This window comes from Poromitra crassiceps, assembly GCF_964638095.1.
Source record: "Poromitra crassiceps genome assembly, chromosome: 3".
Taxonomy (NCBI): Eukaryota; Metazoa; Chordata; class Actinopteri; order Beryciformes; family Melamphaidae; genus Poromitra; species Poromitra crassiceps.
This window is the reverse complement of record NC_139625.1, coordinates 43874784-43885494: the sequence shown is the minus strand read 5'-3', so window position 1 is coordinate 43885494 and position 10711 is coordinate 43874784. Positions and strand designations below refer to the sequence as shown.

At 42.5% G+C, this 10711-nt stretch overlaps 1 protein-coding gene across 1 annotated transcript in view; it reads left to right on the top strand.

Annotated features, from left to right (window-relative positions):
* Positions 1 to 272: 272 nt before the first annotated feature.
* esr2b (estrogen receptor 2b) overlaps positions 273 to 10711 on the top strand; it is an 82691-nt gene continuing 72252 nt past the window's right edge. Inside the window, exon 1 of the mRNA XM_083633278.1 lies at positions 273 to 417. The gene's annotated coding sequence lies outside the window, so the exon portion shown is untranslated. The remainder of the gene's footprint in view (positions 418 to 10711) is intronic.

Genomic DNA, 10711 nt, shown 5'->3' with positions numbered 1-10711 from the left:
ATTCCACTGGGGACCCCCTGGAACCCCCTGAGTCCCCCTGGTGGCCTCCGGACCCCATGTTGAGAACCCCTGCTCTAGAGAGGACCTGTTGCCTGCTGTGTGCGCAGCGGGCAACTCTCCAAGTGGGTGTGATCTGTGACGTCACCAGGTCCGTCCAACAAACCTGTCGCTCTTTTAAGCTGGACTGGAGACAGGCGCACAGACGCTGGGGAATATTAAAGACGAGAGGAATGAAGAAGTTGGAGACGGTTGGTGGAGCACGAGCAGGCGCCGGGCACATGTGACGCATATTTTCTACAGTTTGTAGGGTATGCGCGTGGCCGCGGCGGGGACGCACAGCGTTGGAAACCAGCAAACTAAACACAGCAACACTGGATCAACACGTCCGGAGAGCCACGCTTACTGACCAAGTGACAGGTCGGTGCCTTTAAGAAATCTTGTAGGCTACTTTTAATTTCACAAACTAACTTTTCCATATGAGCAGAGAGAGAGAGAGAGACTGACACACACACACACACACACACACACACACACACACACACACACACACACACACACACACACACACACACACACACACACACACACACACACACACACACACACACACACGCACACAAACGTCACACGCACGCACACACACACAGACAAACACACACAGAAAGAGAACACGCGTGTCGAATCCGCGCTTCATATTTCAGAGCGTTCTGACCAGTGCGCGGTGCAGCCTTGTGTCGGGAAAAAAGTGATTTTTTTTGTATGGAATGACTGTGTGCCAGAGAGTGATTGCCATCAGATTTCAGATAGCCTATTTAAAAGTAAAAGTAAAAAAAAATTGTTATAGCCTAATCTAGGGCTAAGAGCAGGTAGCCTACAATAATGCAGAGTCATGAGCATTAACGCAAAAGAGATCACGTTAATTTCTTTATTTTTTATCCTATAACCCATCCGTAAATCATGAATAGCCTATAGTTTAGTTTCCAATAGAAACAGGCCTATCGGAAACAATAGCCTACTAGTAGGCTATTAGCCTACTAATAGGCTAACTATAGGCTATTGCCTATAATCAAATGCCATCCCTGCAAACACTTATTTTGCCACATTTGTGATTATTCAATTACAAGAGACATTAAGTTTCACAAAGACGTAGCCTATATTACCAAGGACATGCAGTTATGTGAATTTGCATGTTGTGCTGTTTAATCCACATAAAAGCATAGGTAAATGTGGGAACTACTTTGACATCTGATCAGGTGCAAGTGTATCAAATGAGATAGCTATGTGTTTTTCTGTTAGAATACTGCAGCAGGCTTTACAGCCTCCACAGTCAAACACAGTCTCACAGAAAATGGTAAAATAGCATGCACAGTTCATTCATGAATGACTTTATAACAGAAATTCTAAGGTTGAGTTACTGATGTGCAGCAGCTGACTTATTTTAAAGCTGGCAAAAGATGAGATACAAACAGCAATGCTTAAATCCACTGTGTTTAATTTAAATCAAAATCACTTTTATTGCCACAATATACAAGATTACATACAAGGAATTTGTCTTAGTCTTAGTGCAAGTATGCAGCGTTCATATCAATATTCAGAGATACAAGACAATACAATACAATAAATATAATAATCAATGTATAATGCAAAGAAGTATGTTGTATCAGTCGAATTTATTATTATATGCTGTTTAATTGCACCCAATATTGAGTGTGTAATTCCGTAATAATACCATGTCATCTGGAAATAAATGAGAGAGCCCAACTTTAGGGAGTAGAATTGTAGCCTAATTTTAAATTGTAGAAATAATAATATCACAGCAAAGTCACAATAGGAATATTACAGGAATATTAGTGCTACCATAGCTGATGGAGAAAAAGAAGAAGAATGAAAATGTAAACAAACTAGACTCACTCACACTCTCACTCACTCTCACACACACACCACTCACTCCACACACACACACACACACACGCACGCACGCACGCACGCACGCACGCGCACGCACGCACACACACACACACACACACACACACACACACACACACACACCACTCACACCACTCACTCCACACACACACACACACACACACACACACACACACACACACACACACACACACACACACACACACACACACACACACACATTATACCTGCACCCTCTTCATTTTCTCAGAATGAGAAATAGTTTCATTTCACTCCCTAGAAATTAACCCGATGAGAGTAGCGGCAGGCTTGTGAAGGCTGATGCAGATTTGTGTGTCAAATGTTTATAGCTTTGATTTATTTTTGATAGGGATGCACAATATCGGCAATCATATCGGTATCGGCCAATGGTAGTAATTTTCTTAACATATCGGCATCGGACCGATGTTGCATTGTTGATATCGGTTATCAGACAAATGTGGTAAATCAAACAATGTGGTAAATCTATGATTTATTGGCTTTTCCAAATGTTTTGGAAATAAAGATATTCATTACTTTTTCAAATCCACAGAGGCCACATGTGTTTTTCAGTATGTACAAAATTGTATTATCATAGAAACTTGTTTTTATACAGATCATCTGTAAATATCGGTTATCGGCCATAACAGCAATGTTAATATCGTTTATCGGTATCGGCCAAAATTTTCCTATCATTGCATCACACATTTTTTACCATTTGCATTGGCAAAAAAGTTTAAATTGTTTGAAAGTAGTATCTCCTGCAGAGGGCTGGGGGGGCAGCCTCTGAAACAACATTTACACCACGACACACTGAGGCTCGCAGTGAAACGCAGGATATTAATAGTAAATAAGAAGAATAAATGTTCATGCATGGCTGGTATTGTTTTCACCTTGTGAGTGTGTCTGTGTGAGTGTGAGTCTGCATGTGTGTGAGTGTGAGTCTGCGTGTGTGTGTGTGTGTGTGTGTGTGTGTGTGTGTGTGTGCGTGCGTGCGTGCGTGCGTGCGTGCGTGTGTGCGTCCGTGCGTTACCACTGTCACCTTTCACTTTATAGGCTAGTATTCCTACAGAGACTTACCAATGTGTGTCTGTTCTAGTCTAGTGAGTTTATAGTGACGTTATCAGTTTTTTTTTACCTCCTATAGTTTTAAATTGTACTCTTCTATAATGTATATGAGCGAGGGACGCATGATGATATTGGTACATCATCGGCCGATAAAGGCTTTAAAATGAAATATCGGCATCGCCCTGAAATAAACATTTCTTTCGATATGAAAGGCTGATAAAACAGAGATGGCATGTTTTACATAACCTAAGTTGAAGTAGTTTTCTTATTCTGCCCAGTGAACGTGTACATTTTGAAAAGCATTGTATTTATTGTATGTCTGTATCTGCCAGTGAGCCATCACCATAAGAGTAGGCATAATAATGTGTTAATTCCACTACAGGAGAGATTTGATGTTCTCTGAAATTAGGCGAAGAAAATGCACGCATATATTGCTATCGGCAATCGGCCCAAAGAATTGGAAAATATCGGGAAACGGATATTGGCAAAAAAAAAAAATCAGATATCATGCATCCCTAATTTCAGCATTATCATAGTTCTTTTTCTGTAAGGGATGTTTGGTTTTCGCTTTAATCTTTTGACGCCACTGATGATATTTTATCACGTTGACAGAAAACGTCCTTATCTACTCTGTCTGCTGAGCTGTGGAAGTCGGCGAGGGTGTCCACAGCCTTGAGACGACGCTGGGTGTAATAATAATCTGCCTCTCGTTGTAAATGCCAGACCCCCCCCCCCCCCCCCCCCCCCCCGCGCGAATACCTGAGCTGTGGGGGAGTGTGTGAGAGAGAGTGTGGAGGGATGTCCTGCCTGAGACAGAAATAACAGCTCCGAGTGGACTCACTTTAAGCAGCATCCCCTTCCCCTCTCCGGAGCTTCACCCACGCTGAAAATCATTCCGCTGGCAAGCGCCGAAAACTCGCCAAGGTCACGCTGCCCCCCCGCTCCCCCTCCTCCAGTTTGTCCATCACCCAGATACCTCAGTACAGCCTGTAACTAAAACATGGCTGTAGTCAAGCTAAAGGCAGCCCCGTACGCCCGCTGCATGCAGGCATGCACACCCGCTGCACACATCGTGAGAACGATTCATTAACTCCTTCAGTTCAGTTGGTTTGTCCATGTGAGAAGGATGGCATTACTGTAACTCCTTCCATTCAGTTGGTTTGTCCATGTGAGAAGGATGGCATTACTGTAACTCCTTCCATTCAGTTGGTTTGTCCATGTGAGAAGGATGGCATTACTGTAACTCCTTCCATTCAGTTGGTTTGTCCATGTGAGAAGGATGGCATTACTGTAACTCCTTCCATTCAGTTGGTTTGTCCAGGTGAGAAGGATGGCATTACTGTAACTCCTTCCATTCAGTTGGTTTGTCCATGTGAGAAGGATGGCATTACTGTAACTCCTTCCATTCAGTTGGTTTGTCCAGGTGAGAAGGATGGCATTACTGTAACTCCTTCCATTCAGTTGGTTTGTCCAGGTGAGAAGGATGGCATTACTGTAACTCCTTCCATTCAGTTGGTTTGTCCAGGTGAGAACGATGGCATTAACTCCTTCAGTTCAGTCGGTTTGTCCAGGTGAGTATAACTCCTTCCATTCAGTTGGTTTGTCCAGGTGAGAATGATGCATTAATTCCTTCCATTCAGTTGTTTTTTCCAGGTGAGAATGATGCATTAACTTGTTCAGTTCAGTTGGTTTCTCCAGGTGAGAATGATGCATTAACTCCTTTAGTTCAGTTGGTTTGTCCAGGTGAGAATGATGGTATTAACTCCTTCCGTTCAGTTGGTTTGTCCAGGGGAGAACAATGGCATTAACTCCTTCAGTTCAGTTGGTTTGTCCAGGTGAGATGATAGCATTTCAATAATGAGAGACTAGAAGGAAGGTATAACAAACTTTAATGAATGAACAAAGAACATTTAGATTTGGCGTATGACTCCATGATGTGATGTCGCTCCTCCTGAGCGAGAGGAGGACGTCAGTGATGTATAGGATAGAGAACCCCCCATAGGGAGTTCTACAGGAGTCATGACATGGTGGTGTTCAGGGGAGGAGGAGGGTTGAAACAACTGCAACGGCGTAGGATCAGCAACTGCAGGTGACACACAAGGTGAGTTACACACAGACAAATACTAGGGGCCTGATATAAACTACTACTCCATTCATGTGATACTCCATTCAAGTGATTGGCCAGCAGGCCAGAGAGAGGGAAAGCGTGGGAGACAGTGATTGGACAGGATTGAAGGGGCATGTCTATTTATAACTGAGTGACATAACCTGAACAGGGCATTGGCTGCAGGGGAGATAAAGATGAATGGAAGGAATCAATGAATGAATGAATAAGTTTAATCAGGTATTGACTAAGGTATTATTGAAAATGGTCTGAGACATCATTGACTCCTTCCGTTCAGTTGGTTTGTCCAGGTGAGAACGATGGCATTAACTCCTTCAGTTCAATTGGTTTGTCCAGGTGAGAATGATGCATTAACTAGAGCCATATGATTTCCACGATTGCGGAATCACGGAATTGACCAATAAAAATGGAATCAACTGTAAAACATGGAATACTACAGAATTTGCCATTTTGGACTGAAATTCAGTTTTCAGGAGGACAGAACATTTTGCAATGATCAATTAGGCTACTCTCTAAAGGTCATGTGAGGAACTGTAGTGGTAGCAGCCATCTTAACTCTTCTTCTACTGTCAGTCACGTTCATTCACAGCATCTCAAAAGTGACTACTTTACGATAGTGTCCCTAGTGGTGGACTGTAGAATACATGTAAATGACGGAACACAACAGAAGTCTGTTTGTCTGAACTCTGACTGTCTAAAAACTCTGAAGTGAATGTTTTGTTCACAGTTGTGAACGAAACAGGGAGGTTGCCAGCACAACTTCGTTGCAGCCAACTTAAGTCAATTGGGACCAAAACAAAAACTGCCAAACAATCACACTGTGAATAGAAAGACCTAGACATCATTATTTGTTGCAAATCAATCAGCTATCAGATTGTCACAAAATTATGGTGTAAAATAGGTCTGTTTGGAACTCTGAAGAACTGGTCTCCACTGACTTCAGTTGTTTTGCAGAAGGTTGCTATGGATTTGTGCTGGCAACCTCCCTGTGTGTTATGTGGACAAACTTCACAATCTGTGTTTCAACCACTGAGCTAAATAATATGGACGGAGCCATCCATTGTTTTTTGGACTCACGTTTGTAAGAAAAGTGTTGTCTGATTGTAGCCATCTTGTGGTCCTTGCGCAGCTCACGTGAGACGACACGAGACGGGGGGTTTCCCAGAGCTTCAGCTCTGCCTGTTATTGGTCCATGATCAGCAAGTTGCGCGATCACTCGACAGGCAAGCTAGCCCACTGATTTAACAGGCATGAGGCTGAGGAGATGACCGAATTGTCTTTTTTGGGTGAACTGCTCCTTTAACTGATATGAACACCATAGAAGAAGAGTGTCCACCATGCAGTGCTAACGTTACAGACACTGCATCAGACTCCGGTGGTTGCTCTCAATGTACACAGGAAAAAGAAAAGGTATGCATATAAGCTAAAATGGACAAACAAGGACATCAAGCAAAGGTACATATTAAGCAAGTTAACTGCTGAACATTGTAGACAATATGTGATGTAGAGTGACTGTTATATGTATATACGGTATATAAGAAAAAAAATATTGTGTACTTATGTACAGTCTAAGTATATAATGTAAACCACACTGGATTGTAATTAAACAAGGCTATATAAGCATATTGTGCAGTTATTTATCAGTCTATATAAGCACAGATTTGATTTAGTTATTGAGACAGCTTTGAGAGAGTTATTACATAGTTATTGCACAGTTAACATGTTTCACCTTCTAGGTGTGCGTGCGTGCGTGTGCGCGCACGCTTGCATATGTGTGTGTGTGTGTGTTTCTGTGTGTGTGTGTCGGGGGGGGGGGGGGGGGACAAATGCAGACAAATGCAATTCCGTAGCTTATTGGTACATTTCTTTCATTTATTTGAAGAAACATAAGAGGGAAAGACTCAATAGAAGATGAACTGACTTGGGGCGTTGTTCAATTCCCGGCAGCGGTACTTCCGGCTTGGTCAGATATTCCTACAAACATAATTGGCCGTTGTTGCAATGGGAAGCTAGTGTACAACTCTCCCCAGATCAGCAGAGAGGGTGGAGCAACGACCAGGACAGCAGGAGGAATTGGCCAAGTAACAATTGCAGAGAAAACGTGAGAAAATCCCCAAAAAAGTAATAAAAAAAGATGAAGTGACTTTGTAAGATGTATATAGCCTATGGTATTTTGGTTGGGTACAGTAGACGGGCCAGATCAATCTGGCAGGTAGATGGGAGCAGCAGTGACAGGTAAAATTACCCCAAACTCCCCTACTCCCATTACCAGGCTGTTTGCTGTGCTGAACCCCCTGACAGCTTGGCGCTCCCTGTCCCGCTGCCCCCTGTGGAAAGTGCTTTTTCCCATTACTTTGAAACAGCTCTGTGAGCGATGCCTTGTTGGTTTTGTGAGGGGACAGAATGGAGGAATAGAGGCAAGCTAATGCTTCTTCTGGGGGTCTTTGTGTCTTGGTATGCATCTCTGGCTGGGAACCACGTGTTGAGGAGAGACGAAGGCTCTCCACTCCTTTATACACAAGCATGTTTTTATATGTGGCTGCGAAACCTTCTCTCTTGATTAATTCTGATTCTAAATTCAGAATTCTGTATCATACAGCACACTACTGTATGTTACTCTTTGACACAACATACCAGACAAGCTTTGTTGAAAAGTTACATAAAGTGTGTTTTTCAGAACTGCATACAGTTACACCAGTCAAAAGTTTGGAGGAAACACCACATTTTTCTTCATTTTTACTATTTTTCACAGTTCCGAATAACAGTAATGGCCTCAAACTATGAAATCTCACAAATCAAATTACGCAGGGACCAAAAAAAGTGTAAAAAAAAATCAAAACAATCTTATATTTTAGATTCTTTAAAGTAGCTGCCCTTTGCCTTGATGGCTTTGGGAAGAAATCGGATCAGCTTCGCTATTTATATTTGTCTAAGAAACACATTTCAAGAATTTAAGCAGAAACCTTTAGATCAAAATGGCGCATTACGGTATACCAGGGGATTTAAAAATCAGGACGGTATGATTTTCAATACTCGCAAAACCGTTTTCTATCTTTTTTGTTCAGCCAAAATTGTTGCAAGTGTCCTTGCCTGTGCTAGCCTAAATCATTTTTATTCATTTATTCTTATTTTTATTCAGCATTTGTAAGCTTTTTTTTACTACCTTACTAATAGACAAGCATACATGTTACAAGCAACACTATTGTTTAAGACCACTTTAAACTGAACATGTTACAGGCTTGCCCATAACGGTGTCCATTCCGTTTGTTTAATTGTCATTCTCCATTGAGGACATTTGTGAACAACATTGTGCATGTAAATAAAGTTGTCTGAAACATAGAAGTTGCAACTTTTTTTATTGATGTACATGGATTTATACAAGAAGAACTTAGCCAACAGAAGAATTATTAGAACATAAACACTTAACACAATTGGCTGTTTACTCGGGCAGCCCTGCCCCCCTCCCACACATCACACATCCTTTTTAAGAGATATTTGCGAACCTCAGCCTGTGTTCTATCTTGGGCTCATTCCTTTCAGCTGGATCTGAGGGCAGACACACGTGTTGTCAATGATCTCATTTTAACAAGAATCTCAGTAAAGTCAGAAAAAAAAATCTAGTGTGAACAGTGGACTTTTTCTCACTGACGGCTACTGAATTAAGCATCCTGAAAAAGCCCCAAAGTTGCTCATTCATGAATCGTGAGAACCTTTTTTTCCTTCCCAGTAGGCCTACAGTTTGCAAAGCCAGCACAGAAAACAGTCCTCATACAACATTTACATTTACATTTTACTGTAGGCTTTCAGCCAATGCTCTTCTCTAGAGTGACTTCACAGTCAGTGCAACAGCACAATAACCTTCAATGTTCAATTCCTAAATCTCCAACATTTCACATAACCAATAACCATCAACCAAATAGGTCAGAGGCCAGAGCACATTCTCTGACAGACTGTGGCCACAGAATGATAATAGGATTGTTAAGAATGATAAGAGAAAGAATAGAGAAAAATAAATAAAACCAGAAAAACTAAATGGTCGTTGCTTCCTCATCTCCCCCCCCCCCCGATTTTTTTCCCATTTTTATCCCCCTTTAGTGCTAATTTAATTTATTTATCCTGGTTGCTACTCCACCCTCTGCCGATCTGGGGAGAGCCAAAACTGGCTCCATGCTTCCTCCGAGACATGGGCAGTTAGCCAGCCGCTTCTTTTCACCTGACAGGGGAAGCTTCACCGGTAGGACATAGCACGTGGGAGGTTCACGCTATATTCCAACCAGTTCCCCTCCCTCCGAACAGGCGCCCTTAACGACCAGAGGAGGAACCACATTAGCAACCAGGATATTGCATGTTTTGGTGAAGGGGGTTCCTATATGAAGGAAACCCCCGGGAGGCATGGAGAGAACATGCAAACTCCACACAGAAAGGCCCTTTTGACAACCCCACCCGGGTGGTGGGCACTCGAGGATGCGGACGGGCTCGCATTCCTTCAGCGTTCACAGCGTCCCAGGTGGGAATCGAACCCAGGACCTTCGAGCTGTAAGGCGACAGCGCTTACCACTGCACCACCGTACCCCCCAGCTTCCTCATCTTATAACCAAGAATAAGGTGGAGAGCAAGAACAAACGCAGCTGCTCTTGGAGGCAGACTGTTCACAACATCTCTATTAGCAGAAAGACAGACAGAAGCCCACATTCATTATGGATCTTATAGTAAATGCTTTTCCAAAATGGCCACTTCAGCCATCACAAATGTGCTTGTTTTGACTAGTAAGGCGAGAGGCAAAAGATAATTCTTTACTTTCAGAGCAAATTAGAGCAACTAGAGGAGGGAGATGAGGGAGAGGGGGTGTGATCCAGTGGGAGGCCAACAACTCATAACTCAAATAGGGGAGAGCAGGGTATGGTGAGGCAGTTTTTACTCAAAATGTTATCTTGGCAAGGATAAATTAGACAAAACTAAAACAAATGCTTCCAGCCATATTTCAGGATGTTGACTTTCAAATTAACTGATAAGAATGCAGCTAAACAAAAGAATAATGAAAAGACAACTTTTGGGCTCAATTTGCCCCAAGGAGGGGTAATTAGATTAGATTATTTTATTTGGTCTCCCTTAGGAGAAACTTGTCTTGGAGGACAAGCCCATGCTGCAACGGACCAAACAACAATATAAAAATAGTGCAAGAAGACATAATGTGAACATAATGAACAACACCAGCCCAACACCATGGGCAGCAGCACATACTATTTCATATACAGTACAATGTATGCCTCACACATGCTTACAACCCACACGCACTCCCACTCATACTCCCATTTGAGTTGCATTTCACACACACACACACACACACACACACACACACACACACACACACACACACACACACACACACACACACACACACACACACACGGTGACCAGATCCCAACTAACCAGATGTGGGAGAAAGAGTACGTTTGTGTGGGACAATGTGGGACCCGGTGCATCGAGGTAGTCTAAGATATTGATATAAACATCTATCTAACTTAAAAAATAAACATTTCCATTCTGCCCCTTAGCTCATAACATATGCTTTGC